General features: G+C 46.3%; 1 long non-coding RNA gene across 7 annotated transcripts in view; it reads right to left on the reverse strand.

Moving 5' to 3' along the window:
• The window catches only part of LOC122183845, an 89,544-nt gene that overhangs the window by 35,301 nt on the left and 26,622 nt on the right, over window positions 1-27,621 (reverse strand). For 6 of the 7 annotated variants that reach the window (XR_006180387.1, XR_006180388.1, XR_006180392.1 and 3 more), the window contains exons 3-5: window positions 17,157-17,390; window positions 16,043-16,153; window positions 14,776-14,947 (exon numbers count right to left, since the gene is read on the reverse strand). This is a non-coding gene — a long non-coding RNA (uncharacterized LOC122183845). The remainder of the gene's footprint in view (window positions 1-14,775; window positions 14,948-16,042; window positions 16,154-17,156; window positions 17,391-27,621) is intronic. The other variant, XR_006180389.1, reaches the window with a different exon arrangement.

The raw sequence follows: 27,621 nt of genomic DNA on the forward strand, positions 1-27,621 counted from the left end.
TATCCATGTTTAAACAAGCAAGAGGGATGGAAGGCCTGAAATGAACAGCAACCCCCAGGGTTAAGCGAGCATTCCAGCTCCTGGATGCCAGGTTGCAGCACGCTCCATGGCTCAGTCCATCATGGGAAAAGGCTCATCTTCCCACGCTGGGCTCACTTGTTCTTGTTCTAAGCATCCCTGCATCCCACCCCATCCCTGATCCCTACTGCTGCTGGGCAGCCCAGATCCAGGGCTCTCATCTCTCAGGTTCAGATGTCAGCACCAGGATGACGTAACATAATGCAGTGCCTGATTAAATCTTTTTAATCACCTCCACAAGCTCCAGATTTCAGCTCATTTTAACCGCACACGGATGCACTTGTGAGAGCTTTAAGTGATCGGTCACTCTGGAGTGAAAACGGACATCATTTTGGTTCGTGCACATATTCCCAAATGAACACTTCAGTACTACAGTCAGAGTTAAATATCATAAATAACCATCACTCTGCCCTCCATTTTCAAGCAAAAATCAAAACACCAGACAAGCCTACAAAAGCACGCTGAGATGCTTTCAGGAAGCACACAGGCTTTGAAAAGTGGCATATGGATAACAGCACCATTGAACAAAACGTCATGAATCCCCCTTATTAAATCTCTGCCTGCAAAATCCATTGTACATAACACATGGCTTTCTTTCTCAGTTTAAAAACATCAGCCAAATCAAGGCAAAGGTCCAGCATGCACAGTTAAGAATGGAGTTTCCTAGTCAAGAAGCCTTGGGGATTCTGAGCTGCAAACCAGGTTACGAATACTTCCCAGATATCAAACACATGTTTTACTTTATTCCTTAATGACATGCACCTTAAATGTAAATAATAAAAGTACTTCTGTTGTGTGATCAGGTAGAAGTGGATTGGATGAGCAAGTTCAATTATGATTAATAGTTTTGCTTACATCCCTGCATCTCCTTCTCCTCGCTGATGCCACATGAGTGCAGGAAGAGCATCAAACCACACGACCAACATCTGCCACATGCAGTACCTTCTCTTGCACCCTGCTGAGTCAGCCTCCCCCTGCCACCTCTCCCCATACACACAGGAGGAAAACTGTGCAACGGAGTGCTTTCTTGCAGCAGGATCTCGATTGAGGGTTTTTTTCTTTTTCTTTCTTTACCTCTAAACTGGTACTTGACTTGAAAGGGGGGCAAAGGATCACACTTGTGTTCCCCAAAAAGCCAAAATGCAGCACTCTCATTCTCAACACGAAATTTTTGCGTGATGCCACCTTCAGTTATTTTCTTCTCATTCTTTCAGTAAAAACCCCAAAAGGGAATAAAAACAAGGCTGAACAAAAGGCAAAAAGCAGTCTAACACATAACAACCTGCTTTTTATAGAGTTTGGTGAACCCTTGAAAAAAGCCAACAGTCACTTGACTAAATGCTAGAAGCCACTAAGCTGCTTTTTTAATCTGCTTGTGCATATTTCCATGTAGGAAGGAGTAAATACGAACACAGGCACAAGAAAGCACTCTCAGGCGTTGTTTGATAGTACTGTGAGTTCTGTTACTCATGTGGGAACACAGTGCTGACCCAGTTCAGACTCTTGTGGTGGCCTAAACCCACTCAAGCCATAGAATCACGGAATCATTAAGGCTGCAAAAGACCCCTCAGATCCCCAAGTCCAACCCCAGCCCACCCCACCATGCCCACGGCCCTCAGTGCCACATCCCCCCAGCTCTGAGCACCTCCAGGGATGGTGATTCCCCACCTCCCTGTGCAGCTGTGCAGTGCCTCACTGCTCTAAGAAAATATGCAGCCAGACCCTCCCCTGGCACAACTTAAGGCCGCTGTTTCTTATCTCATGTCACAGCAGTTTTTGTGTCAGGTCAGCTCCTTCCCCTCAGCCAACATAAACCCATGCAATGAGAGACCTCCATAATCTAAGAAAGGTGAAACAACACGGCAGCATCTGATCCGAATCAAATGCATGTGGCTGGATTAACCAGACGTTCCCTGATCCTCCCACAACAGCACCCAAAGCAAAGTCTCTTGAGCCATTACCCCTCAGATTTTGCTGAATTTCTGACAGGTGAAGTCAGAAAATGGCGCATGACCTCATCAGCCCATCTGAACTCAATTACTTGCCGACACGTCAGCTGGCAGCTATTGACTGGAACAGGTTGCCCAAGGAGGCTGTGGATGCCCCATCCCTGCAGGCATCCAAGGCCAGGCTGGATGTGGCTCTGGGCAGCCTGGGCTGCTGGTTGGTGACCTGCACACAGCAGGGGGTTGGAATGAGATGAGCATCGTGGTCCTTTTCAACTCAGCCCATTCCAGGATTCTATGACCATTTGTAGGTGATTCCCACTGCTCATGCCTCTTGTTTTAAAAGCCAACAGAGATTCACCAAGAGGCTCTGGGTGCAGCTGAACTTGCAAAGCAGCACAGACACAACCCTGGCACTGCTGCTTTGATTTCTTCTCACTACAGAAGAAGCTGCCATGTGGCCACCATACAGCAACCCCTTCTTTTTTGTTTGTTTTTCATTAAAACTAATTGAATCTAAGCAGGAAGTACTTTTTAATTTCCTTCAGCATTAGAAGTAATGTTAGCCTCTATAAATGAAATGAAAGACACCTCCTAAAATGCATTTTCAAATGTTCCCTAAATAGCAAATGACATTCAAATCGGATGCAGCCAGAATTGTAATTGGAAGCTGCAGAATTCTCTTTCAGGATTCATAATAATTGCAGTTTTGCTGAAAAGGTCCACAAAATAAAGCCTTTGCAAATAAGGGCCTGCTTCTCCAAAATGTGCAGCTAATTCTGGCTGCTCCAGCAACAAAACATGCCCATAAACTTCCTTTATGCAGCCAGGTAGCTACATGGGTTGTGTCATCACGTAGCTGCAGAGGTGCAAAGCAGCAGGAATACAGCTGGGAAAGGCTTGCTGTAGGGCAGCAAGTACAGTATAAGGTCTGGAACAGCTTCCCTATGAGGAACAGCCAATGGGTTGGGATGTTTCAGCGCAGCAAAGAAGTGCATGAGGAAGATTAAACAGAGGTCTGAAAAACCCCAAATCGATTGCAGGGATGGGTGGGGATTTCCTGTTAACCAGCATGTCCAGCCCACAGACTTGGAGTATCAGAGGAAAGTAATCAGAAGCAGGTCCCCAGCAAGCAAAAGGAGCTGTGTCATTGGGTAACAGGCAGCAGATGCTTGCGAGATGATGTGGGTGCAAAAAGCTTAGGGGTGTTTGGGGCAAGACTGGGCAAGCACTTGAAAGGGAGAGCCAGCAAGAATTAGAGACAGACAATTCTGATCTGTCACAGAAAACATCTTGAGATGAAAATAATTGGAGCCCAAGAGAGTACTCAAGGAAAGTATCAAAACTGCTTGCTTCTTTTTCCTGACCTGTAGGAAAGCAATTATGACCGGTGGATTTCTACTGAGTTGATTTTTAGGTTTTTTTTCCCAATTCATTTTTAAAAGCAAACTGCCTTTACTGGGTCCTGGCATCACCCTGACAAAGCTAAACCTACAGCTCTCCTGGAGAAGGGGGGAACTATGTAGAAGGAAAAGCATGCAGAGTAGCCAACTGATGGCAGAAAAGCAAGGCACAGAGAGAGGAAGACAGAGGAACACAGTGGTACAGGTGGTCCTTATGACTCTAATCCAGGTCTAACTGGCTTCCAATGAGAGTGAGGAGAGGGCTGCAGCTGTGCTGCTGGAGCTGTGATAGTGTTAGAAGAGAGAGGTGAGTCCACAGGGAAATGGAGCATCTTCACATGCAGCACCTGCTCAGGTGAGGAAGGCAGTCATCCTCCTGGATATAAAAAACCCTCCACCAAGTCTGTGAGAAAATCTGAAGTGGGCCTTGTGCATCCCAAAGCTCATCTCCTACCCCTGCCCCAATGATGTCACACTTGTTCTAGTAACAGATGTTACCTCTCCCTCTGAATCTTGCCTCCTTGAGCCTCTGTAAGGCCGATGATACACAAATAGGAATCAATAATCAGCTGGAATAAGGAAAGATGCATCATGTTGCAGATGAATCCTGAAAAGGGCATATTCCAGGGAGGATGAATGGCTGAGAGAGGGAGTTTGCAGTGGAGCAGAGCAAGCCCTGCTGCTCAGCATTCCATGCCCTCAGGAAGGATCACTGCATCCAAAGCTGATGCCACGAGGATTCCAGGTAGGCACCTGGCCTTCCTATCCCAGCACTGTGGAGCTCAGATAGGGGGCACATACACCAGGAACCCAGGACAGAGCTTGCAAGTGACAGAAGCAGGGCCATTGCGCCAGGGTGCAACATGAGGCAGAGGCTTGTGCTAGACAGTGAGGCAGACAGCTCGAGGAGGGTTGGGAAAACAAAACAAATCTGTTCATCTCGCAGTCCCTGTTTCATTCTCTCTCGGCAGAATCCGGCCTCTGGTTTCTTCAGTTTTCATCTCCTTTTGAGCAATAATCTAACAGGGCTGCCATCCCATTACAAAGCCCATTCCTTCAGCCTTATTTCTCTGCCGGGATGCAGGGAGGAACAACAAATGCACCTTCTGCAGCAGCAGCTGCAAGCTTGCACTAAACACACGGTGCCTGGAGTAAGGCTACCTCTGAGAACATTATTAGAAGAAATGGCTAATTTTGCAATTCACACCTGGGCTACAAACACGAAAGAGTTTGCAATAATCTCTGATGAAATATTACATTGTTTAAAGAGTTCCCGGTGAAATTCACCTTTAATTGATTTCTGATCTGTGAAAAAACTCTGCAGAGAGAGAGGAGATATTAGTCATACTCCTGTTTTATCGCGCCTGCGAGCGCTTTTCTCTCCTTTGTTTCCTTTGTCCCCAGAGAATCAACATGACACCGAGGAAAGCAGCAAGGAAGATACGGCAGAAGTAATAAATAACACATAGGAATCGTGTTCTGTACCCCGCACATCCTACTAAATCATTCTGCAAAAGGTGAAGTGGTCCCCTAGGAATGCTCTGAAGTTAAGAGGACACGGGTTCACAGCTAGAGCTGTTCCAGCAGGCCCTGTGGGATGAGGCCTTCTCCATACCTGTCCGCTGCTGGGAGGAAGGCAGAGCTGTGCCACACATCTTGTTCCTATGGCTGGATCACAAGAACCTCCCATTAGGACCCAAACCAACCACTGGGCTGGATGCACTTTTCAGCTTGCTTGCAGAACATCACACGGCAGCTTATTCCAGGAAAGAATGACGTATAGCCAAGAATATTGTCTGCAAAAGGTTGACAGAAAAGTCATTACAGTGTTGGCTTCCAAATCAGGATGAGCCAGGGTACAAGCAGCTGTTGAAGCTGAGGAAACAGGTCAGTATTAACTCCCAAGTCAATTCACTGAATATCACTTCCAAAAACCAGAAGGAAACTGTCACAGAGCAAATGGCCAAGGAATAAAATATTGCTCCAGGAGATGAGAGGAAATGCATCTATAAGCATCACTGGAGACCAAAAAGTGCTGATAGAGATGACTGTAAAGCATTATCCACTCGGTAAGGCTTCAACTAACATTTACAGCAGACAGAGCACTTGTTATGGATAAACTAAAGTTAATGATAGAAAAGGGGAAAAAAAAAACACAGCTCTTCTTAAGAACTGCTGTACAGAGCCACAGACAGAGCAGACACTGTAACATCTCATAGCAAACAAGTTGTGCTGGATGCAAAATCATTTTTAAATCTAGGAGACAATAAAGCAGGAACAAAAGTCCTTGGGCATGGCACAGCCTTCAGAAAGCCTTTGAGAAAAATCCGGGTACTTATTAGAGAATGAAGTGGGGAAGAAGAGGATGGTTCACCTAGATAACAAGTCACTATGGCCCAGCTAAATCATCACCGTCCATGTGTGCTTAATCTTAGCCAACAATAAATAGCACAGAAGTTGATGAAAAGAACATGCCTCATGATTTCCATGCCCTAGTCAGTTGTTGCTCTTGTTTGTGTCCAAACCTGGAATAACAGAGAAAGCATTTCCTTCAGTTTTATACCAACAACCTCAGAATCATAATCTTGTTCTTACAGGAGCTATCAAATCAATTTCACCTTTTACAAAGCATGTGCTAGCTTATATTCCCATCAAGCAGTTGTTCTTGATTTCAATTCAAGTTGAAAGTTCTCATTTCAACTACTGCTGGAGAACTTTACAATTCAGGTAATACACCCAGCCAAGACTAGTCTATAACATTCCTGCTGAAACATCTGGGCTAAGACTTCTGTAAGGGTTTTCCCTCTGCCAGAACTGATGAAATTTCAACCTCAGATGTGGGGCTGGGGAAATCAGCCCAAAAGGATTTGAACCAGGTGAATCACCTGTGCCCTTGATTCTTAGGTAGGACTCAACTGGGATGAAACCTTTGTTATAGGAGTGGAATGGCAGGAGCACTGAAGGGAAGCGCTGCCTGAATGCTGCCCATTTCAAGGGCTCTACCAGTCTGTACCAATCAGAGGTTCTGCATCTCTCCCTTGGCAGCTTTGTTTAGATGGTCATATCATCATCAGAGGAAGCGTGACCTTAAGTTACAAGTTAAGGAGTTACCTGCCACATCATCCAAGAACAATATGGGTGCGACTTCAAAATGCACAGATTCCTCCAGCTCAGATTTTCCTACATAGATCTAAAACCACACAACGTTTTCTCACAACTGCTCATCGCTCCTGCATGAGAAGAGTATTTCTTCAGCCTCAGTTTTTTGGGGTATTATCACGAACAGTTTACAAAACTGTTTATAAAACTGTATACAGTTTATAAAACTGTAACATCACTGAAAACAAGTTTTCACGTCTCATATAGCTGTAGGATGGACACAAGTGGGAGCCAGGCCTCTCTGTCCCCCTCTGGAGGCAGGAGAACCCGCTGTGTTAAGGTACAATGTTGTGTGCTCCTGATCGGATTCCTCTGAATATAATGGTTTACATTCTCCATTTGGTTTTCCTGCTTTGGAAGTCTGCTCCTCACTAACTCACATTCATCTGCCTGGCTTTTCTTGTTCCTTGTACACTGTCATTTTTCTAACTGCAATATATTCAACTACATCGTCCTAGGCATTTTATTTGTGTGGTTCTGCTCTAACAGCTACCTTAGCTGCTTCAAATTATGCCTTGCTTTCAGTTTTGCTTGAGTGTAAAAACGTCGTGTAAAAATGAATTACCCTCTGATGAAGGCTTTCAGGCTTTCCATTTGAGGAACAGCGTGCAGCTTTTTTTGGGGGAGCAATGGGAGAAGGATCAATCCAGCTTTTGTTTTACAGATTGCTACAATAGATAGCTTCCCCATAGGGAGTGTTACAGTACTATATTATGCTTACATAAAGGGTAATGACTAGGAACTTGGAGAACTCTACCCTTAGGAAGTGCTTGACGAGTGAGAACAGCAGGTGTGGAGGAAGGAAGAAAGGCTGAATGTCTTTCTGTCCCGACTTTCTCTTCTTTTATCTTTGGAGACTGAACTCGGAGTCAGAAGCGAGCCGGCTCCTGTAGGTACACCAAAGCAGAAAGATGAATGTGGCAAGGCAGAACACCCAAACAAAGAGAGGAAACCACGATCACGGCAGTAGCCCTGAACCCCATCCCTAAGCAGGTGGCTTTGAAAGGGGCTGTGTTCAGCCACAGGGCACTCTTAACTCACTACCGTAAAATAGGCAATTACAAGAGGGGCTGGATAAAGGAGAAAAGGCAACAGCACTGGGGAAAGGCTGTTTTGTGCTGCAAGAGCCTGTGTTGATGTCACCAGCAAGCTGAGGGGGAAAAAAAAAAAAGAGAAAAAAAAAAAAAAGGATGTAAAATCCTGTAGGCTCCACAAAGCCATTTTTGATCCATAGAAACCTGAAACAGTGTCATCACAGTCTTTATAGACAGAACGTGGTATTTGTCTTTCTGTTGCTAAACAGCATTAAGAGCCCACCACAGGAAGAAAACCTCAAAAGAGGTATTGATCTGTTTGGTGTACAATAGGAACAAAAGAGGCAAAAAGCTCTGAAGACCCCCAAAATGCCACCAAAGTGCACAAGCAGCTGCAGGCTGAGCTGCACAGGCCCACGTGTCCCCATAGGTCTCCATCCTCTTGCCCAGAGCCTTTTATCATCCCTAGGGCTGAATAAGAACTGTTACGGGGCTTTCCCCATTTAGGGACACATCTATATGACCCCCATGCAATCCCTACTCCAGGGTGCTCACAGCTCCTCGATGCCCAATGTCTGGATGGCCCTTGAGAACTGCAGACAAACACGATCAGTGAACAAGCAGTAGGAAATTCCCTGTGAGAGTAAAAGGGGAACTAAAGGACCCTATGTGTTACACCAAACACGGCCAATGGTTGCTGGTTTTTTTGTTTGTTTGTTTTGTTTTGTTAAGAAAAACAGCATAAGGCAAGGAGCTGCTTGGACAAAGCAGTGCTGCACATGTATGCTATGAACTATTGACTGGAACAGCCAAGGGCAATGGTGGCCACCCATTTTCAGGCTGAGCTTTATGAAACCAGCAGTTCACAAACAAGGAGACAAAGAGGTGGTGAAGAATAACATCAGAGACTGCTGGACAGCAGTGATCTCCCTGATGCTCTGTGAGGAAGGAGACAAAGATGAAACTAAATAGACTCAAGTTAAAATGACTCAACTAGTGACAACACCATGAAGACAGTAAGCTGAACGCCAAGGGAAACTACATAGACTGAACCACTAAGTGGTATAAGCAGTGCAAAAGCTACTACGTGAGCCCAAAATACTGCTTCATCCACAAAGATGTGAAGCAAAAGCTGCAGCAAATGAACATACAGCAGATACACAAGCAACAGAGAATTGCCAATCCAGTGGCATTTGGAGAAGGCTGGCTCTCAAACACACTACAACCAGAACTTGGTGAGAGAAGAGCAGTACAGCAGAACATTACAACAGCAATATAGAGAGGGGATGTGCTACTATTGAAAGGAAAAAACAACACAGACTAACGAACAAAAAACCATTCTGAGCACAATAGACATTTCTGGTCTAGAAAAGTCCTCTGCACTGGGTAAGCTGTGAGACAATGGAGCCTAGCAAGGAGTAGATTTGTATGCTCCACAGCGGTGGAGCAAATCCACCACTGGTCAGAGAGCTCTCATCCACACACAACTGCCTGTGGAAACATCAGCAAAAGGGTTCAACAAGCTCTAGCTCTGGCAGCACGTCATGCATGAAACACATTGTGGAGCCAGGGAAGCTGCAGCCTCACCACCAGCTGGGCACTGAGGTTGGAGATGTGGGGATGGAATGCTGTCTGGGATCCAGCCTGCAAGGGAAGGTCTTCAGTGCCACCAGTCACACAAGCAGGGCTCTGAGCAATTTGGATCCCTTCTGATGCTGCTGCTCTGCTCCATGCATGAGATGCCCCCAACACGTGGTTTAAGATCTTCCATACAAGGGTCTAACTCTTCTTTGACTGCCAAAACAGCCAGGAGGAGAGAGCTAAAACCGAGACAGAACTGATATGGGATCATACGCAAGAAATTTCCCATCTTCAGGTTACAATCCCATACCACACAGAGAAAGCAGCACAGCTGACATCCAGAGATATTACAGAGACTCAGAGATTATTAGGACTTGTGAATGATCTAATAAAACATCTTCCTAGTCCTGCTGTCCCCCAAAGGCAATGCCTGGACAAACACACATTACAGCTGCATTAAGACAACACAGCTGTTCTATAAAACAAGATGATCTCACAGAACTGCCATAATACGAATGAAGGTGAAATCAAACCGTGCAGCAGCAGAGAGTGGGGGCCTAAGTCATTCCTCATTCAAAGGAACAGCTAATACCTGCAGTCAGAATAATCAGCGGAACAATTCTGCCTTGCCTTAAACCTACAAATAAAGAAGGACACAGTGAATATATTCAGTCTGTAAGGCTTCAGGAAGGAAACCTTGAACCAACATTGAGTGCTTTTTTAAAGCTGCAGTTTGCAGTACAAAATATCCCCTGTGCTACAACTGTCCCTGAGACACGAGTGCTCTGCCACGTGTTGCAAAACAGGGGATGCCTACGTGGCCGCACCTCTTCCACAGCATTCACCCCATATATGCATGGAGCTTTGCCTTATACACGCTCAGAAAACTGCTCACAGCCACTGGGTTATAGAGCTGGAGCTCAGTGCTGGCAATGCAGGTGGCTGGAGCACCACTTGTGGAGCAGAGTGGTCTCTGGGTTAGGTTATGGCAGATAGACCCAAGCTTGCTGCTCCACCTGCATGCTCCTGAGCATCTTCCCTTCTCAGCAGGTTAAGTCAAAGAGGATTGAGGGTCTGGCATGCAACAAATACGTGTAGAGATGCTGATCAGAAAACGGAGACATACAAGAAATGCATGCTGTCCTTGCAAGGCCTTAAAGCGTAGTGGGCATTGAGAACAATACCTTATCACTAACCACTTCCCTCAGCTTTCAGAGACCTGTCAGACTGGCAGCTGCAGGAAGCGCTATGAAAATACAGCAAGCTGTTGGGCAGCAGGTTAATCCCAGCACATGCTCATTCATTCAGCAGGCTCCAGAGTATTGCTGCGCTTTACTACCCAGGAAGGAAATAGAGACAGATCATTAGCACTGGGCCACGGTAACAGTAAGAGCAAAATCAGCAATTCAAACAGCTATGAGTTAGCTGAAGGAAAACTATAGAAAAAGTACTGGGAAGCTGGACAGAGAAAAACTCCTGCAGAAGACCTGAGTGATACTGGGTGTCTGCACCCAGTCTTGCATCTCTCAGTGCTGGATCACACCAGCTGCTAGTTCAGGAAAGAGCAACAAGTGATAGGGAGAGCACAGTGTTACTGTGAGGAGTCCTAGGTTGGACCCTAGGAAGCACAGCCCCCTTCCTGCAGGACCCACCACACGTGGTAAGGAAGCTTGCATTGAACAGAACAACCCCCAGTGCTGGAACACCCCTTTGTCAGCAGTGTATTCCCCTGCAAACCTGAAATGAAAGCAACGAGCAGAGGAGCTGGAACATGAGCAGTGAGCTCATTCAGCAGGAGGAATGAGGGAGCACGGGCCAACAGCACAGGTGCTGGCAGAGGCTCTCACACTCACCGTAGCAGAGAGGTCCTGCATGAGGCAATTTCCTGCCATCACAAAAAAGAGGATCCCACCCCAATACTGCACACCTAGCACAGACGTGCTGTGCCTGCGTTTTCAGACATAAGCTTCAGTTCACAAGAAATACACCGCTGAGCACAGCCAGAGCACCTGACACAGATGGAGTGTGTGGGGTTCGGGCTGCTGCCTGCCGTGCCACGGGAAAGAAACAGTGCTGTGACAGATGGCAGAGGGCACTGGGATAAACTGGGACAGCAGGAGACCACAGAGCATCCGTATTTGAGGATCCTGAGAACAAGAGGACACCCATCTGCCAGGAACAGCAAAGCAGTGTTGCTCTCTGGTGGGAGAGTCCCAGCCACTCAGCTCTGCATGGCCAAACCTCACCTGAGACCCTGGGGCATTCTTTAGGGCTGTGTTCAGACACCAAGTTTCCTCCACCAGCGCTGGGGACGATTATCACCATTCAGTTTGCCCAGAGAAGTGCGGGTGCCCCATCCCTGGAGGTGCCCAAGGCCAGGCTGGATGTGGCCCTGGGCAGCCTAATGTCGTGGGTGGCCATCAACCCACGGCAGGGGCTGGAACTTGGTGATCTTTGAGGCCCCTTTCAACACAGATCATTCCCTGATTCAGAGTCACTCACAGTCAGTGAGAGGTGCTGCCGGCGAGGGCTGGAGTGGTTATTGATTTCCTACGTGACCTTGGGTAAGTCACTTAACCTCAGTTTCCTCATCTGTATATTGGGAATTATGAGACTTGCAGAGTGCCACAAATTCATCATAGGGAACTACTTAAGAGCCCTATTATGAGTTAATGGGATTTCCCACTTCAGAATTACTCCTCTGAGGATCGAAGCAGTTGGACTGGGATATTCATAATCCTGATTCCTACTGTACGTGCAAAGCTTTTTCTTCTACAGTTTTTCCTCCTAAAATCACCCATGTAAATCATCTAGCTCGGAGCACACAGTCTAAGCATGTCCAGGTTCAAGGCTCTTTACAAACACTTGGTTAAATGACTTTGGCCTTGTCAGTCATCCACGCTAACAAGTCCCTCTCCTCATCCGATGCACGCGGCTTCCAGCATACGGAGTTTCACACCGTGTGCTGTTACGGTGAGAAGCTCAGCTGGGCTCTCAGAGCATGAAGTCTGTTCAAATTAAGCTGCAAACTGTCACAGAACGGCTCCCTGGAAGAAGTAAAAATCCAAAGGATCATCGTAAAAACTAAAGGCAGTTACAGCGCCTTGGAATCTCAAGAAGGTTCGGTCGAAGGGCCTGCTGCTCCAGTGCAATCCCACAACCACAGCACAGTTGCAGCCCCTTTATTCCCTCCGCGCTGTGCTGCATGCTACTGCACAGCATAAAATAGGCATTGAAGTTTCCCAAGAACAAGCAGCGCATTGATTTGCAAAGCAATTCAAGATATCTAGAGGATGAAATAGGCGAGCGTGGCAAGAAGCTTAAAACAAAAGGCTTCTCTACGGTGGGTATTTTTCCAAGGAAGTAAAGATAGAAACATACAGCGTTGGTGCCTCGGTACAAGCAGCGCTTTATAAGCCTGCTCACACCCCGATGCACACAGACAGACACGGCCCTTCAAGACCACGGGGCAAAATCTAAAGAGCGTTCCTATGCTAACTTGTTCTTCCACGGGGAATTAAAGCACTTCCGAGGCTGAGGAATACCTCTGCCCCGTCACACTCCCTCGCTCTTTCCTCACTCTTCCCCTCATCCTCCGCACAGTCACTTGGCATTTATTCTCTCCTATTTTATTTGGATTTTCTCTGAGCTGAGTCATTAATCTTCCCCACAGATGCACAGCTCTGACAGCTAGGGTCTTGACACCTCCAGTGCCAGCGAAGGACATTCTCATACTCTACTCTCTTTTTTTTTTCTCCTCCCTTTCTCCTTTTAAAGAAGCCCTTCATCCCTCCCCAGCCACGGCGTTTTGATGAGAAGGCCAGGCAGACCGAGGTCATGCGAACTGGAGGCGAGGGGCTGTGGGGGAGGAAGGCAAGGGAAGAGGATGCAGCTCCCACAAGGAACTCCTGGGTCCCACTGAAAAGGTCAGCGTGCCTTTGAGTCGTCTGCACTGCTCCCTGACACAAGAAAATATACTCAGCCCAGAGCAGAGATACTTGATAAAGAGTCTAATGAAGTGGAAAGAGTGTTGCATGAAAAGAATAGGCCTCTCTCATCCTGACATCCCATGATGCTCCTTCGAGTTGCTATGGAGACTTGAAAGAGAAGGGGGTTTTGTTGTCTTGAAGTGCCTTCTCCCATCCCAGTAACCTTGACCTTTTCCAGGTTTGTGTGTGCATGTATTTTAAGAAAGAAGAAGAAAAAAAAGAGATAAGGAATTCCATTTCTTCTTATCTGGTCATGGCTCGCTGGCTGGCACTGATGCATGTGGGGGGCCATCAGCCTGTCTTGGTGTGTAGATTTGGAGAGGATAAGAGCAAGAAAATGCAGAGGGGAACAGTTAATTAAGGCTGATATTGCAAAGGACCTTGCTTGCTGAATAATGAATTCCATATGCTTCAGAAACACAAGTGCAATTAAAGGTGTGAGAGACGAAGGGCAGGAGAGGAGTGATGGGTCATATATTACCATAGAAAACAGCCCCACTGGCCCTGCTAAGCTAGGGGTTCAAAAGAGAAAAAAAAAGGAACCGTGTATCACAACCAGAGATAATTTCTCATAAATGAGCCTGAGGTGCTGCTGCCAGTTTCCACAGGTGAAGAAGGGTTATCTGCAGTTGACAGCCATTAGAGAGTGATGGGAGAGTCATTTAGACAGGTTGAAAGCAGTTCTCTTTATGTGATACCCAGCTCAAGATGAATACGGAGCTAAGCAGTCAGGTTAATGCAGGGCTATGCTGAGGGTGAGATGTTTGTGTTCTTTCCCTACCCCCTACCCAAAGAATCACAGAATGGCCTGGGTTGAAAAGGACCACAGTGCTCATCTCATTCCAACCCCCTGCTGTGTGCAGGTCACCAACCACCAGACCAGGCTGCCCAGAGCCACATCCAGCCTGGCCTTGAATGCCTCCAAGGATGGGGCATCCACAGCCTCCTTGGGCAACCTGTTCCACCACCCTCTGTGTGAATGTGTTGCACTTCTATCCACCATACAAACATAAAGAGCCCTGAAATTGCTGTGAAAGGAAGGAAAACAAGAAGCTGCCTACCTCTTGTTGGAAACCAGTTCCACAGTTAGGAAGAGATGTTGAGAGGTGGGTTTGTCACCAGGAGGCCAGAACGTGCCCAACCATTGTACCTCAACTTGCCTGGCCCCCATCTATGTCCCCCAAAAGACATACTCCCTGCTCCATGTTATCTTGTGGGATGAAAGCACTCAGCTTGGCTTAAGAGAACTGTTGTATCTTAGGAGAACGGAGTCTTTAATTGCAACAGAAGAAGAAAACATCCAATGAAGTCTATCTATCCAAGAACACAGCCACCTCCAGGAGTAAGACCTGGGTTTGGACAGTGTTGCACATATCTTTAACAACTGAGGATCATTCATGCCAAGCAAGAAAATCAGAATTTGATACCACTGAGCAGCTGGTTTGCTCACACCGTAGACTAATGAGAATCTGATGTCTGAGAGATCTTTGCACACCTCTGTCCACGAGGGATTTAGCCTCCCTGACCCTAAGGGGATCTAGGATGAGGTTTATAGTCACCACTAACCCCGAAATTGATTCCTTACCTTGCAGAAGCTTGGGCCAGCACTGTGCTAATCTAAAGGAAACCCCTGATAAGTGATCTTGCCAGCTGTCTGTTCTCCACCCTCCAGGCCTGGGTAAGCTTTCTCAGCTTCAGACTCGCTCCAAGCAACTTTATGGCACTTGCTGGTCCTGCCAGCTTGCCACATTACCGCTCTAAGTGAGAAGAGAGTACAGAAAAAAAAAAAAAAATCATAACAAAATTATTGGAAAATATTTCTCTTTCAGCTGAGAGTGCTGTTGATACGATCACCTTTTCATTTTCTGTGAGAGTATGTGCACTCGTATGCATGCATTTCCCCCACCCCATCTCTCAAGCTTATGATGTGAGCAATCACGCAGGCTTGCTTGTCCATTCCCAGCTCGACAAACCATTTCCAATAAGATCCATCTCCTCCAGCTCAAGGCTGTATTGTCTTCATATCCTTGGAGATCAGATGTCTGTTCTCCTTTTTATCACTTGAGCTGCACGTGTTTTGATTGTAAACACCCTGATAACACTCCTGTTAGCCCCTCACAAGTGAAATAATAAAGGATAGATAACATTTCTAGACGTGATACTTATACTGTCATCCTACACTGAGATAACAAGGAGCAGACAGCCTGTGAGTCTGTCTTATTCCGATAAGCATCTTGTCACCATAGATACTAAAGAGATAAACTTTCTAAAATAATATCCCTGTTCATGTCACTTTGCTCAAGTTGGATAACGGATGGTGCAATTCCTCTCCCTCCCCACTCTAACTGCATTTATGGTTTCTCCCATTCACACCACCAGTGCCCCTCGCTGTGCACAGGGCCAGCAGAGCAAATGAACCACATTTCCCACCCAGGTGAGAGCAGCTGGTAGGTGCCATCTTGTAGGACGATGTTTTGTGGACACCCTGAGGAAGCAGCAGAGCTCCAAGCACGCTGCCTGGCAAGCTAAAGAGCACATCTTTGCTTGTAAAGGGATGCTACTCTTCGCAGCACAGCCTATCTGCTACATCTCTCTGCACACAAAACCCTTCTGACAGAAGCAGAGGGGCCCGTTACAGCAGCAAAACCAGGATGGGATGTCCTAGCTGTAGTCAGTGCACTTCTGTCCCTTTGTTCTCTGAGGAGAGAGGTGAAGGATTGCATTACTCAGCCAGGCTGCAGCTTGGTGGAGTCAGTTCACACCATTGAACACATGCTTTCTCCCAGAGAAAAGGCCATGTGGAACGGTACAGACCTCGAAGGCAGGGACAGGAACAAACTGCGATGCCTTACCCCAGGGCAGGTGCTGCAGGAGCCTCCCCTCACCACACAGCACCAATGAGAACAGGAGAGAGAAGGGTGTGAAGGTCAGAACCCGCATCCCATAGCCTTGCTCTGAGAGCCCTGGGGAAAAAAAAGAGATAAAACCTATGTGAATGTATTGCTCTTTCAGGACACATCAAAGCTCTTTTGCCAGGAGGTTCCTCATGCTACTCAATCTGTCCAACATTTCTCAGTAGCATGAACTCTTCCAGTATCTCCCCTTGGGATGATTTAGGGGCCTTGATGTGGTGATGACAACAGTGCTATACCCTTTCCCCTTGATTCTGATGTCTAAAAAAGATAATCCTGCTCAGGAACAGAGCACTGAAGCAGGTGCCAACATTCAGAGCCTGTCTTTATCCATGGTAACTACAAGAGATGCTTGACATTTCTATGTTGAAGCATTTCTTAAATGAAAAATGGCTTTGCAATCAAAATGAATACGTGTACAGAAAATCTCCAATTTGGTTGAAAGTTGCCAGGCTTATAAATTGGAAGCTGAATGTTTCTCTAATAAAATAAAACACAATAAAATTACAACAGTTACCCAAGAAATATACCCAGCCACTGAAAACCACTATAACACATGAGACTTGTTGTTATTGTTGGTTGTTGTTGGTTTTTTTTTGTCTGGATACCTTCAGGAAGGTATTTTTGCTCTTAATAACACTCTCTTAGGTATTTAGAAGTATCAAAAAGGAATGTTTTTAAATGGACTTTTTCATCTGAAAGTACAAAGTGAAGCACCTGGCAGTCATCTACCACACCAAGCTGTCGTCTTGCTAATGGTAACCACAAAAGCAGATGACATTTTGGTCGTGACCATTTTGTATGGTTTCCATATCATAAAAAAACACAAGAATTTATTCTCCTCATGATAAGTATTGACCCTGACTTGCTTCACTGCATATTTACCTCTTGGGTCAATAAATCATCTTGTTAGTCTCAATAGAAGTCAGTATCTGCTTATTATTACATTAACCTTTACGAGGCAGATAACAGTTGTTTTTCCCTATAATAGGATATCGCACAAATTGGATAAGTAAGAAAGATTTATTTGCAATATGATTTTTGGACTACAAACCTTTTTGCTCAATCTGAGGCCCACAAAATGAAACGTGTTCGATGCACCACATGGAGCAGCCTTTCCCTTACATCTGGCTTTCGGAGGATGTACGAAGAGTCCTGGACCAAGTCCTGGCACATCTGGGAGATCTGCACGTGCAGTGCTTATCTTCTGGCCAATGAGATGGAGCTGCTGCATTGCTTGGCTCTTGTAGGATCAAACTTTTGTCCTGGCCAGGTGTTTGCATTAAGCCTAAGGAAAGAACACATCGCAAGGGACAGGGAAACCCAGCCAAGATTGAGGAAGAAAACAGATATGTGAGCTTCATAAAATCATAGAATGGTTTGGGTTGGAAGGTTAAGATCACCTGGTTCCAATGCCCTGCTCTAGGCAGGGATACCTCCCTCCAGCCCAGGTTGCTTACAGCCCCATCCAGCCTAGCCTTGAAGTTTGTGAGGCTCAGCAGAAGAAAGGATAAACAGAAGGAAAGAAGCCTGACAGGAAAAAGTGAATTTTCATTCACACACGTGCTGATGCTGAGCCTGGCCTCCATTCACCAACATGCAGGCACAGTTTGGAAAGGGAAGATAGCTGGTGAGGCAGGCCCTCCTGTCACCAGCCTTTGCAGATGAAAGACAACGTGGCACTTCTTCAAAAGTGCAGAAGACAACCTTGACATTCTGGCAAATTCATCCCTTCAATAAAAATAAATTATTTCCAAGACTGCATGTGAGATACAGCTACGCATATGGCTGGCACGTTTTCCTACACATTGCTTGAACTCCCTTCGTAAAGCACTTTGAGATACAGCTCCTCAACTATTAAAGTTATGATATAAAATATAATTCTCCTTCATGCTGTAAGCTCAAAATCTCCTTTAAATATGATATATGCTCTTCTCTCCTTAGAATCTAGATTTTAACTGTGCTCCCTTCGCACAAAAGCATTGTCCACGGATGCCATCCAGACTTGATGTACAGTGGAAACTAAATGCTGCCCAAATATTTCATTAACCTGCTACCACGAGCACATCTGCACAGTGAGGGGTGGGGAGTGCCAGCAGCAAGACAGCACTAAAGGGAAAGTCTGAGCTTCATGCAGGAGAACAGACCAACTGAGAAGGATATCGGGACAGAGGGCAAAGGAGAAAAGAAACAGTCCAAAGTCATATCTGTAATCTGTATAAAACAACACTGCCGTTTGCTGATTTACTGTGGATCCAAATGCGGTCCCAAACATCCCTCTGTTTATAAACACTAATTTCCAAAGGCTTCTGAGCTGCTGAACAAAAACAAACTCCAGCCATGATATGTGATAAACAGGAAACAAGCCAGAGTAAATATTGCAGTGGGAACAAAGCCTGGGCTAGCAAATACAGAACCACAAGAGATAGACACCACACAAAACACGAGGGAAGCACAGCCTTGTGCATGCTCTGAATTCCTAGTGTCAAGCAAAGGAGGAAGAACTCCTCAGCTGTAGCCTCAAGGGCTTCAACATTTGGTTTTCCAGCATGGAGAGCCAAGTTTTCCAAGCCAAGTTTTACAGCAGTATAGAAATCCACTGGAAAGGCTCCGGGCTTTGCCAGAGGGGGTTTTCACCTTCAGCAGCAGAACTGCAATGCCAGGCACTTGGGCTAGATGGCTTCTGCCCATCCTAAAATCCAGACAGATGCTGAAGCTCTGGCAGCAAATGGCAGCTCTGGAGAAGAGTCAGACAAGAAGAAACTGTTCCCCTTCTCACATGTTAGGCAAATGCCTGGCTTTGGAGAAAACCCACTGCACCCAAGAAACCCAGGTTATCCAGCCAGGAAAAAAGAGGAAAACTCTTCCAGAATGGTTCTAAAGGGTAAAGTGTGTCTGCTTCTCTCCACCAGGAAAAGACTGTGGCCAACTCAGTTAATCCCAGAACAACTCAAACACCACCAACATGATCATAGAATGGCTTTAGGTCGGAGAGGATCTTAAAGATCACCTAGTTCCAATCCACTTGCTATGGGCTGGGTTGCCACCCACTAGATCAGGCTGCCCAGGATCCCATCCATCCTGGCCCTGAATGCCTCCAGACATGGGGCATCCACAGCCTGCGCCAAGGCTTCACCACCCTCTGAGTAAAATAATTCTTCCTAACATCTAACCTAAATCTCCTCTCTTTTAATTTAAAGCCTTCCACTCACATCCTGTCACTACCAGATCATGTGAAAAAGTCAGTCCTCCTGATTGTAAGCTCTCTTCACTACTGGAAGGCCACAGTGAGGTCTTCCCAGAGCCTTCTTTTCCCAGTTCCCTCAACCTATCCTCATAGGAGAGGTGCTCCAGCCCTCTGACCACCCTCCTGTAACAGGAAGGCAGTGGCAGGGCAGCACACGCTCTGCAGTGCAAACACTGCACGGGAGGGGTCTACATCCAGTCCAAAAACTTTTGCCTTTTTCTCGTTTTTCATGGGATGGAATTTCGGATCTTCCTGCCGCACTTAAAAAAGGGCAGAAACAATAGCCTTTGCAATTAGTACTTGGCAGAACAAGCTCCTGCCTGCAATAAATTAACAGAATTAATAAACGGAACCAATCAGGGAGGAGGGAGAAAGAATCAGATGCCAGAAGGTAAATCCTGCCTGTGCCAGCTTATGAGCAAAAGGAGACTCGGTCACGTTGGGATATCCTGATGGGTCTGAGGAGGGCCAGGCTGAGGAACTGCGGTGCCCAAGCCTCGTCCAGCCAAGGGAGAGCAGGAAAGCCAGGGCACATTTCTTTCTGAGCCTGGTTGTAGGAAATACATGGCCTTTCTCTCATCTCATCACACCCTGTGAGGGCCCAGCAAGAAACAAGGTGCTCAGAGAGCAGTTCCCCCACGAAAGGAAGCTCTCCTGTGGGATGAGATGGGTGAATAGCACTGTGCTATAACCCCTGCTCCTTGCTTTGCTTGCTCAATGGCCTTCAGTTCCTGCACTCTGCACCTCCTGTCAGCGTCCCAGCTATTGCCCTAACTGCACAGCCTGTTCTCTGTGATTGGGATACAGCAGAGAAATGCTGCTTGTCCCCACCAACCCCTCCCTGCCTACCCCATCTCGGAGCCAAACCGAGTAGAAAAACCGTATTTCAAGTTTAGGAAGACATTTGATGCAGCAACCCATGAAAGATCATTCTGAGGCGCCCATTCAAATCTGCTTGGACATAAGAGATGCTGTGTGCTTCAGAAAGCGGGTAAGGAACCATAAACCAAGCAAAATGATGAACAGCAGCTTGTCAGCTCGGGGAGATGTACCTGGTGGGGTTCGGCAGAGATCACTGGTAGACCCATCTTTTGTCACCTCTACATTAACGAGCTGGAAAAAGAAGTAAAGAGCAAATAATAGAATTGGCAGACCAAGCTATATTAGGAGGTGTTGCCATCACCAAGGGAAGGACAGGAACATAAAACAAATTAGAAGACAGGTTAGAAATCAGGGTGGAAAATAAAGAACAGGGGAGAAAAATGACCGTCCAGACAGATTTACAAAGGGGATCAAAAGCATTCAAGCAAACAGGAATTCTGCTCTGCAAAGGATTTTGGTATTTCAAACCTGGAGATGCTGCTAAGCAAAACCATTCCCAGAAAAAAAAAAGTTCTTGGGAAACAACATCCCCTTTGACAATCAAAATGTTTTTAAAAGTAGTCACTTCAAAAAGATAAATGTAGCCTTCAATATTGCCAGAAAACGAAGGAAAAGAGGAACAACGTGAGTAATACTCAACAGGAAGGTCTTGCAGACAGCTTCAGTATTTACCCCACCTAATTTACCCCTATGTGAGTCACTGGGGGGAATGAAGTCCCACCACTCAGCATCCAAAAAGCTGGGGAGGGAGTGCTGGCTTGATTTCCCAGCCTCAGAGTACATCCAACTTTCACCTCCCAGCCTTTTTTCTCAGAAGCTCTTTTTTTTTCCCTTTAATGCAAGCTATATAAACAGTCAATTCCCAGAAACAGCGCTGTAAGAAAATACTGATTCTCGTAAGAGCCCCCAGCATGCCTATCCAGTCAGCAGCACAGGAAACCTCAAAAGAGCACTGCAGTACGTTCAAGCACCCAGAAAAATCCTCCAGCAAAGCCTTCCCCTGAAAAATTTGAAGTAAACCCTGTAACAGCATGAAAAACAACACTGCAGGAACAGCTCAATGAAGGAAGCAAGCAGATCATACAACGGCTTGGGTTGGAAGGGACCCCAAAGATCCCCAAGTTCCAACCCCCCTGTCACAGCAATGCCACCAACCTCCAGATCTGGCACTAGACCAGGTTGCCCAGGACCCCATGCAATGACTGGATGATCCAAACGATTGGAAGCATTGCTTTAAAGTCACGCTTGAACCACAGCACCATGAAGTGCGCTGATAGTTCACTCACAGTCGTATCTCCTACGATTCGCCTGGATGTGGATGCAATAAAAAGAACAGGATTTAAGTAAGATGAATAAAATACACACGTGTGGCCAATAGGAGTAGGATGGCTGAAGAAATATACAGCTCCAGTATTTCAGTATTTTAAGTACATACTCAATGTTAGGTGGACATAGAGATGCTCAGAAATCTCTGAAGATGACATGATGATCTCTCAGTGTGAAAGATTACTCTACCCAGCAATTTTGTCGTTCTTGCTTGCTTTTTGCTAGTGGATTACAGAGCAAGCACGTTGGACCATAAATGAATACCCAGCCAGTGCTGGCTTCCTCCCAAGCCTTAAATTGTTTATAGCCCATTCGATCTCCGCTTTCAGCCTTGGTTCTGCTAATCAAATCACATCTTATTTCAATAGCTGGATTTTTTTTTTCTCCTCCTTTTAAATACCACCTTACCTAATCTGTACAATTTGCATTTCGCCGTGTCTGCACGTGGTATAGAAACCAAGCAAACTGGATTTGATAGAGCGAGGAGTTCTTATCTAATCCACAGCAATTTTTTACTTCACTGTATGTGAAGTGCCTGAAGTTGGGATTTGTGAAAATTGTTTTGGATCACTTTTTTTGTTTTTTTGCTTTTTTACCTCAAGTTTTAAGGAAAAAACGTGCAAAGTTATGGCTGTGGGAGAGTTTGAACTTCTATGCTTTAGCCACCATGCCTTCTCCATTTCGCAAGTGCAGACCCTGCTGCGTCCTTTTTCCTTCCCAGAAGAGGCTCTGGGATAGGCATGGAGCTTTGATGGAGCTCTGCAGTGTTTCATTGCTTCTTGCTTCTCAGCTGGCTTTTGCAGCATTCAACTACTGAGATTTCCCATAGGCTCAGCGACTGGCACATCGTCCCTGAGGTCACTGCAAGGCTTTGCAGCCCTTTGTTACCTGATTTATCAACAACTTTACTGCATCTAATGCTTATTTGTGCAACAGAAGACCGTCTCTGTGCACTTACATAGGCTAATTTTAAGGCTTTTAGCTGCAACTTTAAAGGTCCTATTAAAAAAATTAAAAACCATCTCAGAGACATACTAACCCAAGTTTTTATGAGGGGCCCATGATCCTACTCGCAAAAGCCAACCAGCACACCCCTTCTAACTTGGTATATGAAACTGGGCACACGTTTGCCCTCATTCCCTAGAGATTCTTTCCACCACAGCTGCCATTTTGATGAATTTGACCTCTCGTTCCCCCAGACCACAGCCGCTTGTGGGGAGATGTAGGGGAGGTCAGCACATGGCTCCCTAGGGCCCAAAAAACATCTCAGTGACCTGCTGGAAAGCAGTCAGCCCACTTCCAGCCATGGGATACATCACCTGTGAGACAGAGGTGCTTTACTGTCCCATTGTCAAACAGGAGCCTCAGGAAGGGTCACCTAGAATGTCTTCAGAGAACAGATTTCTGCTTTTTGGTAGTGCCACAGCTATGCTGAGGCCAGCTTTTGTCATAGATTTCAGCCTACAGGGTGTGAATTAAGCACAGTGGTCCCAAGTTTTTGCATCCTGGATCTAAACAGAAAATCCCAGCCAGCCCCTCCACGCGTGCCTATGCAGTGAGCAACGACAGGCAACAGCTCTGGGTCTGACTGGTGCTGCATCACCCAACTCAACCAACGCTAAAAGGAAAAAGAAAACAACGCACGTGGTTCATACAGACTCACTCTTCCTCTGCCACTGCTGAAATGATCCCACCCCAAAGAAACCACGTCCTTTTTCCTACTAGAGTGGCTGAGTCTTGTGATGGTAACAGACAGGTGTTCTTTTTCTCCTGGGTGAGCCGATTCTGAGCCTCAATTAAAGCAGATTTCAATAGACTTGAATGCAACAGGCTTGGCAATTATTCCCTTTCCTTTCTATGTGTGTTTGGTCACCAAGCCTTGTTTCTCTCCACAGGGGAGTCTGCTCACTAAACCTGCTTGCTTATTTAAAACTCAGCAGCCTCAACCCACTCCCATTTCGCCACCTGAGACCAAAAACCGAGAGTCCTTGAGTCATTAAAAGCAGGATGCAATTAGTGCCAACGCTGACTGGCTCGCTCCCTCCTATTCCGTGCCCATGTCTGAAGCTCCTTCCTTTGTGAGCTCTAATGCGTGTTTAATGTGCAACTTAATTATTTGATTACAATGGCGTAATTATGTAATTGTAATGTATTGTGCAAGTTGGCTGGAAGGAGACGGGAGACATTTGCTGAGTGATGTGGGATAAACAGAAGAACAACAACATCAAGGAAACAGAATAAATCCAACGAGATGATAATTTGGAGGGATAGTTAAGAAAATGGGCACTTTGGAAAATGAAAAGTAGCTGCATTTTTTTTTTTTAATTTTTTAAATTTTTTTAAGAATTAATTTATTCTTCCCTCCTGCCTGTTTGTGATCAGCCAGGAATTTCCTCCTGATTGCTGATTGCAGCTAATGCATCCATGCTTTCCTGAATTACAGACGTGGGTTCAGCTCAGCCATGAGCACTGGCAACTCAACAGGGCTGAAAAACCTGGTTTTGCCATGGAAATGTAAGCAGATGCGTTGAGTGCTTCGTGTAAATGATGACCTAACAGTAATCCAAGTCCCAGGATGACTTGATCAGGCCATGTCAGCTCTCCAACTACTGACTTTGGATCAGAACACTCGTGTTATAAAATCATAGAACCCTTAGAGTTGGAAAGGACCTTTACAGGTCACCTAGTGCATCGCCCCTGCAATGAACAAGGACACCACAGCTCGATCAGGTTGCTCAGAGCCTGGTCCAGCCTGGCCTTGACCATCTCCACAGACTCAAAAACCAGGGGGAAATACGAGAGGCATGTGATCCAGGTAGGCAAGAGCCACAAGGAAGCTCACTGCGAGAACCACAGAGCACGTCTTGGAGACAGATTTCAGGTCCTGCTTTGTAAAAGCTTTCTAAGCTCTCTGTTCTCTCCTGCTCTCCCTCAAAAGACTTCAGCAACTCCCTGTCTCCCAGCAGCAGCACATTCTCGAGGAGACCACATCAGTAAATATGACAGCCAGCAGCCTACTCACCAAAGTCTTGCTGCGACACAGCCCACCTGCAGCACCCCAGGTTTCTGTGGGAGACACAAGCCCACAGCAAGTATTTTGGGGAGACCTCTGAACCTGCTTCTTATCACTCATTAGCTGAGAGCTGACAGAAGGCTTGCACCAGTGAAGCTTTCCATTGCACGGGTTTCTGCAGCCAGAGCTCCTGCAGGTAGACAGCAGCCAACACCAGAGCAGAGCTCTGTGCCCACAGCATGTGGCAGCACACACCGACAGCCCGTGCTGCAGGCAGCGCATACATATACAACCAGGGTTATATTATGGCTATTTCAGCCAACTGAGGTGGTTTTTTTTGGCCTTCCCAAGCCAAACTTTGGGAGATGTGGGAATCCGACCTGTTTCAACAGCAAGCTGCACTCTGATCTTGTCAAAACAAATTGCAGAGTAAGTACTAGTGAAACTCTTCTGATATTAGCAAAGCAAACAAAGGCAATGACAACCTAGAGCACATCCATCTGCCAGCTATCCAAATAAGATCAGCCAAGGAGCAAACTCCGTGGTATGGAAGTGGGCTGTCAGTCAGTCAACTCCAGTAAACACAAGCTGTCAGGCAGGGAGAGATGATGGATGCAACCAAATAACTGCAGGTATACGCAAACCCAATTTGCCAAAAGTTGCACCACTAAATCCCACTGATTTCAGTCCAAGGGGTCTAACTCTCCTTGGGGTCTTCAACATGTTCTAACATCAGGGTTAACTGAGTGCTATATACAGGTACAGAAAGTAAAGCTGCCCACCCCATTTGCCCATGAAAAGAGCTGTAGAAGTTACTGGGAAAAGAGAATTGCCCCCCACACTCCACCCCTCCCCACAAACACACATGTTGGAATTATCCTCCTTTCTGAATCAATCACCATAACCCTGAAACGTTCTGCCATCTCCTAACTCACACAGAGGAAATGAGGTATATTCCACCAAAAGCCAGCACTCTGAACCAATGCTTTGGGATCACATTTGGGAGAGGCTCAGCTAATTTTTTAAAGAACAAACGTCATCTGAAGCCAAAGTAAAAAACCATTTGTGTTTTAAAGGTAAGACACAAAAAGTTGTGTGTGCTCCCTTAATGAATCCTTAATGGAATCCTAACAAATCAGATCTGGCACCCTCCACACATTCCCTTGCGTTCCTTTCAGAAATAAAACTGACAAGGAAACTTTCTATGATGAAGATTTCTCACTGTTTGGCTGATTACAAGGTAAAAGAGCCTGCAGACTGGCTGGTGCCATCAAGAGTTTCCAGTGCATCTCTCTGAGAAGACATCAGCCCTAAAACCTACCGCTGATTCTTCTGCCACTCCTTAGACAGCATTAACAATTTGCTCCTGGACAGTACAGTCAGAGACGACTTCAATGGATCTGGGCAGCTGCTGCCCCCCAGCATCCATCAACCCAGCATGTGAGGTCTGAATTCCTGTCATTGCACCAGGGTGTTTGTATGCATTTCTAAGGGTTTGAGAATTATTATGTTGTGCAAAGGCTTGTCTAACTCTTCGGGGAGGTCACGCAGACGTGTTATATATTCAACAGACGTGCAATAAACACAATTTAACACCAAACTACCCACCTCCAAATACTCCGTTTTCTTGCTTGCAAGAAAGAAAAACAACCCAGAATTTTAATAATGCATCAGCAACGGCTTTGATTGTTATTAGATTTGCAGATCTGCTCGGGGTGGTGTGACACTCACTGCATGCACACACACACGTACCCCAAGCAAGCCACCGCCCTGACAGCAACGGGCAGAATGATGCAGATGAGAAGAGCCCTGCACTCAATGGGGGACGGGGCTGAATGTGACCTCCCTGCACGGCAGACTCCAGACCGAGGGCTGGAACAGCGCCCACAGCCTTCCTGTATGACCTTGGCCCACCTCCCATCTGCTATCACAGCTGCCACCCTTGCTTGGCTGGGGCTGAGGGTGCATGGGGACTCAGAGACTTGCTGCTGCAGAGGAGCGAGCCTCGTGTTCATACGCCAGCACGGCCACTTACCATTTCTCTGCATTGAGAAGAAGGGAGAAAATCTGGTTTAATGCTGCTAATTAAAGGGGACAGAACATGGCGGCTGCTACTCAACCGCTTCTCTTTGCTGGAGAAAATGCATAGAGCATGTCCCAGTAATTTAATTTAGACCATATAACACGTTATGAATTACGGTCTGAAAGCTTGTATGCAAACACTTGGCATAGCTCTGTACCTCCATCATACACCTACGTCCTTCATGCCTGCCCAAAAGCAGCTAATGTTGGCACAGAAGCTGGCACAGGTTTTGGATCAGGCCTTTCCCACACCAGGCATGAGCACGGCAAGGTACAAGATCCAAACTTGCATCAGCTTTAGATAAAGAATTAACAAATACCAAGGCCAGGGAAGCAGGCTGATATTATGGAAGCCCTGGGAACACAAACTGACTGGTCTGGAGCAGAGCTCTCAGAGACAGCATCCAGCATAGCAGAGATCACACTGCCTCTCGGGAACTGGTCCAAAATTTTATGGACAAAGACTGTAAAAGAAGTTCCTCCAGGACAGTTAAACACAGAGGTACCACTTCTGGCTGGGGATGATTCTCCAGCATCAGTGCTAGAGCTGGAGCAAGATGCAAGCAGCAGCACCATGGCCCTTTTACCATGTTTCCTCTGATTTTTCACCATCTGCTGCCATGTACAGCTTCCTAGTGTCCAAGAGATGGAATCTGCCTGGCTGGAGCAGGCAGAGTCCTCCTTGTACCTACTTCTGGTAGCAGTTGGGATCTCATGTCTGGCTTGGATTTGCTGTTGATCTTTGCAGGTTGGACCAGCAAGACCTTTGCCATGAGAAAAAGCTGTCTCCCACTCATCACTCTCCTGGGAATTAGCTATGAAACATCAATCTTTTCCCACTTCTCTAGGAATGAAAAGGCTGCTTTTTGCTCCTGGCCAATTGCATCCCATCTTCTCCCTTCTTCCCTATTACTGGAGCTGTGAGCCTCCTATGCCTGATCCACAGGTGAATCACTGGAATTAAACAAA

The sequence above is a fragment of the Lagopus leucura genome, unplaced genomic scaffold (assembly GCF_019238085.1).
Source record: "Lagopus leucura isolate 7727_CA_CO unplaced genomic scaffold, USGS_WTPT01 Super-Scaffold_100021, whole genome shotgun sequence".
NCBI lineage: Eukaryota > Metazoa > Chordata > Aves > Galliformes > Phasianidae > Lagopus > Lagopus leucura.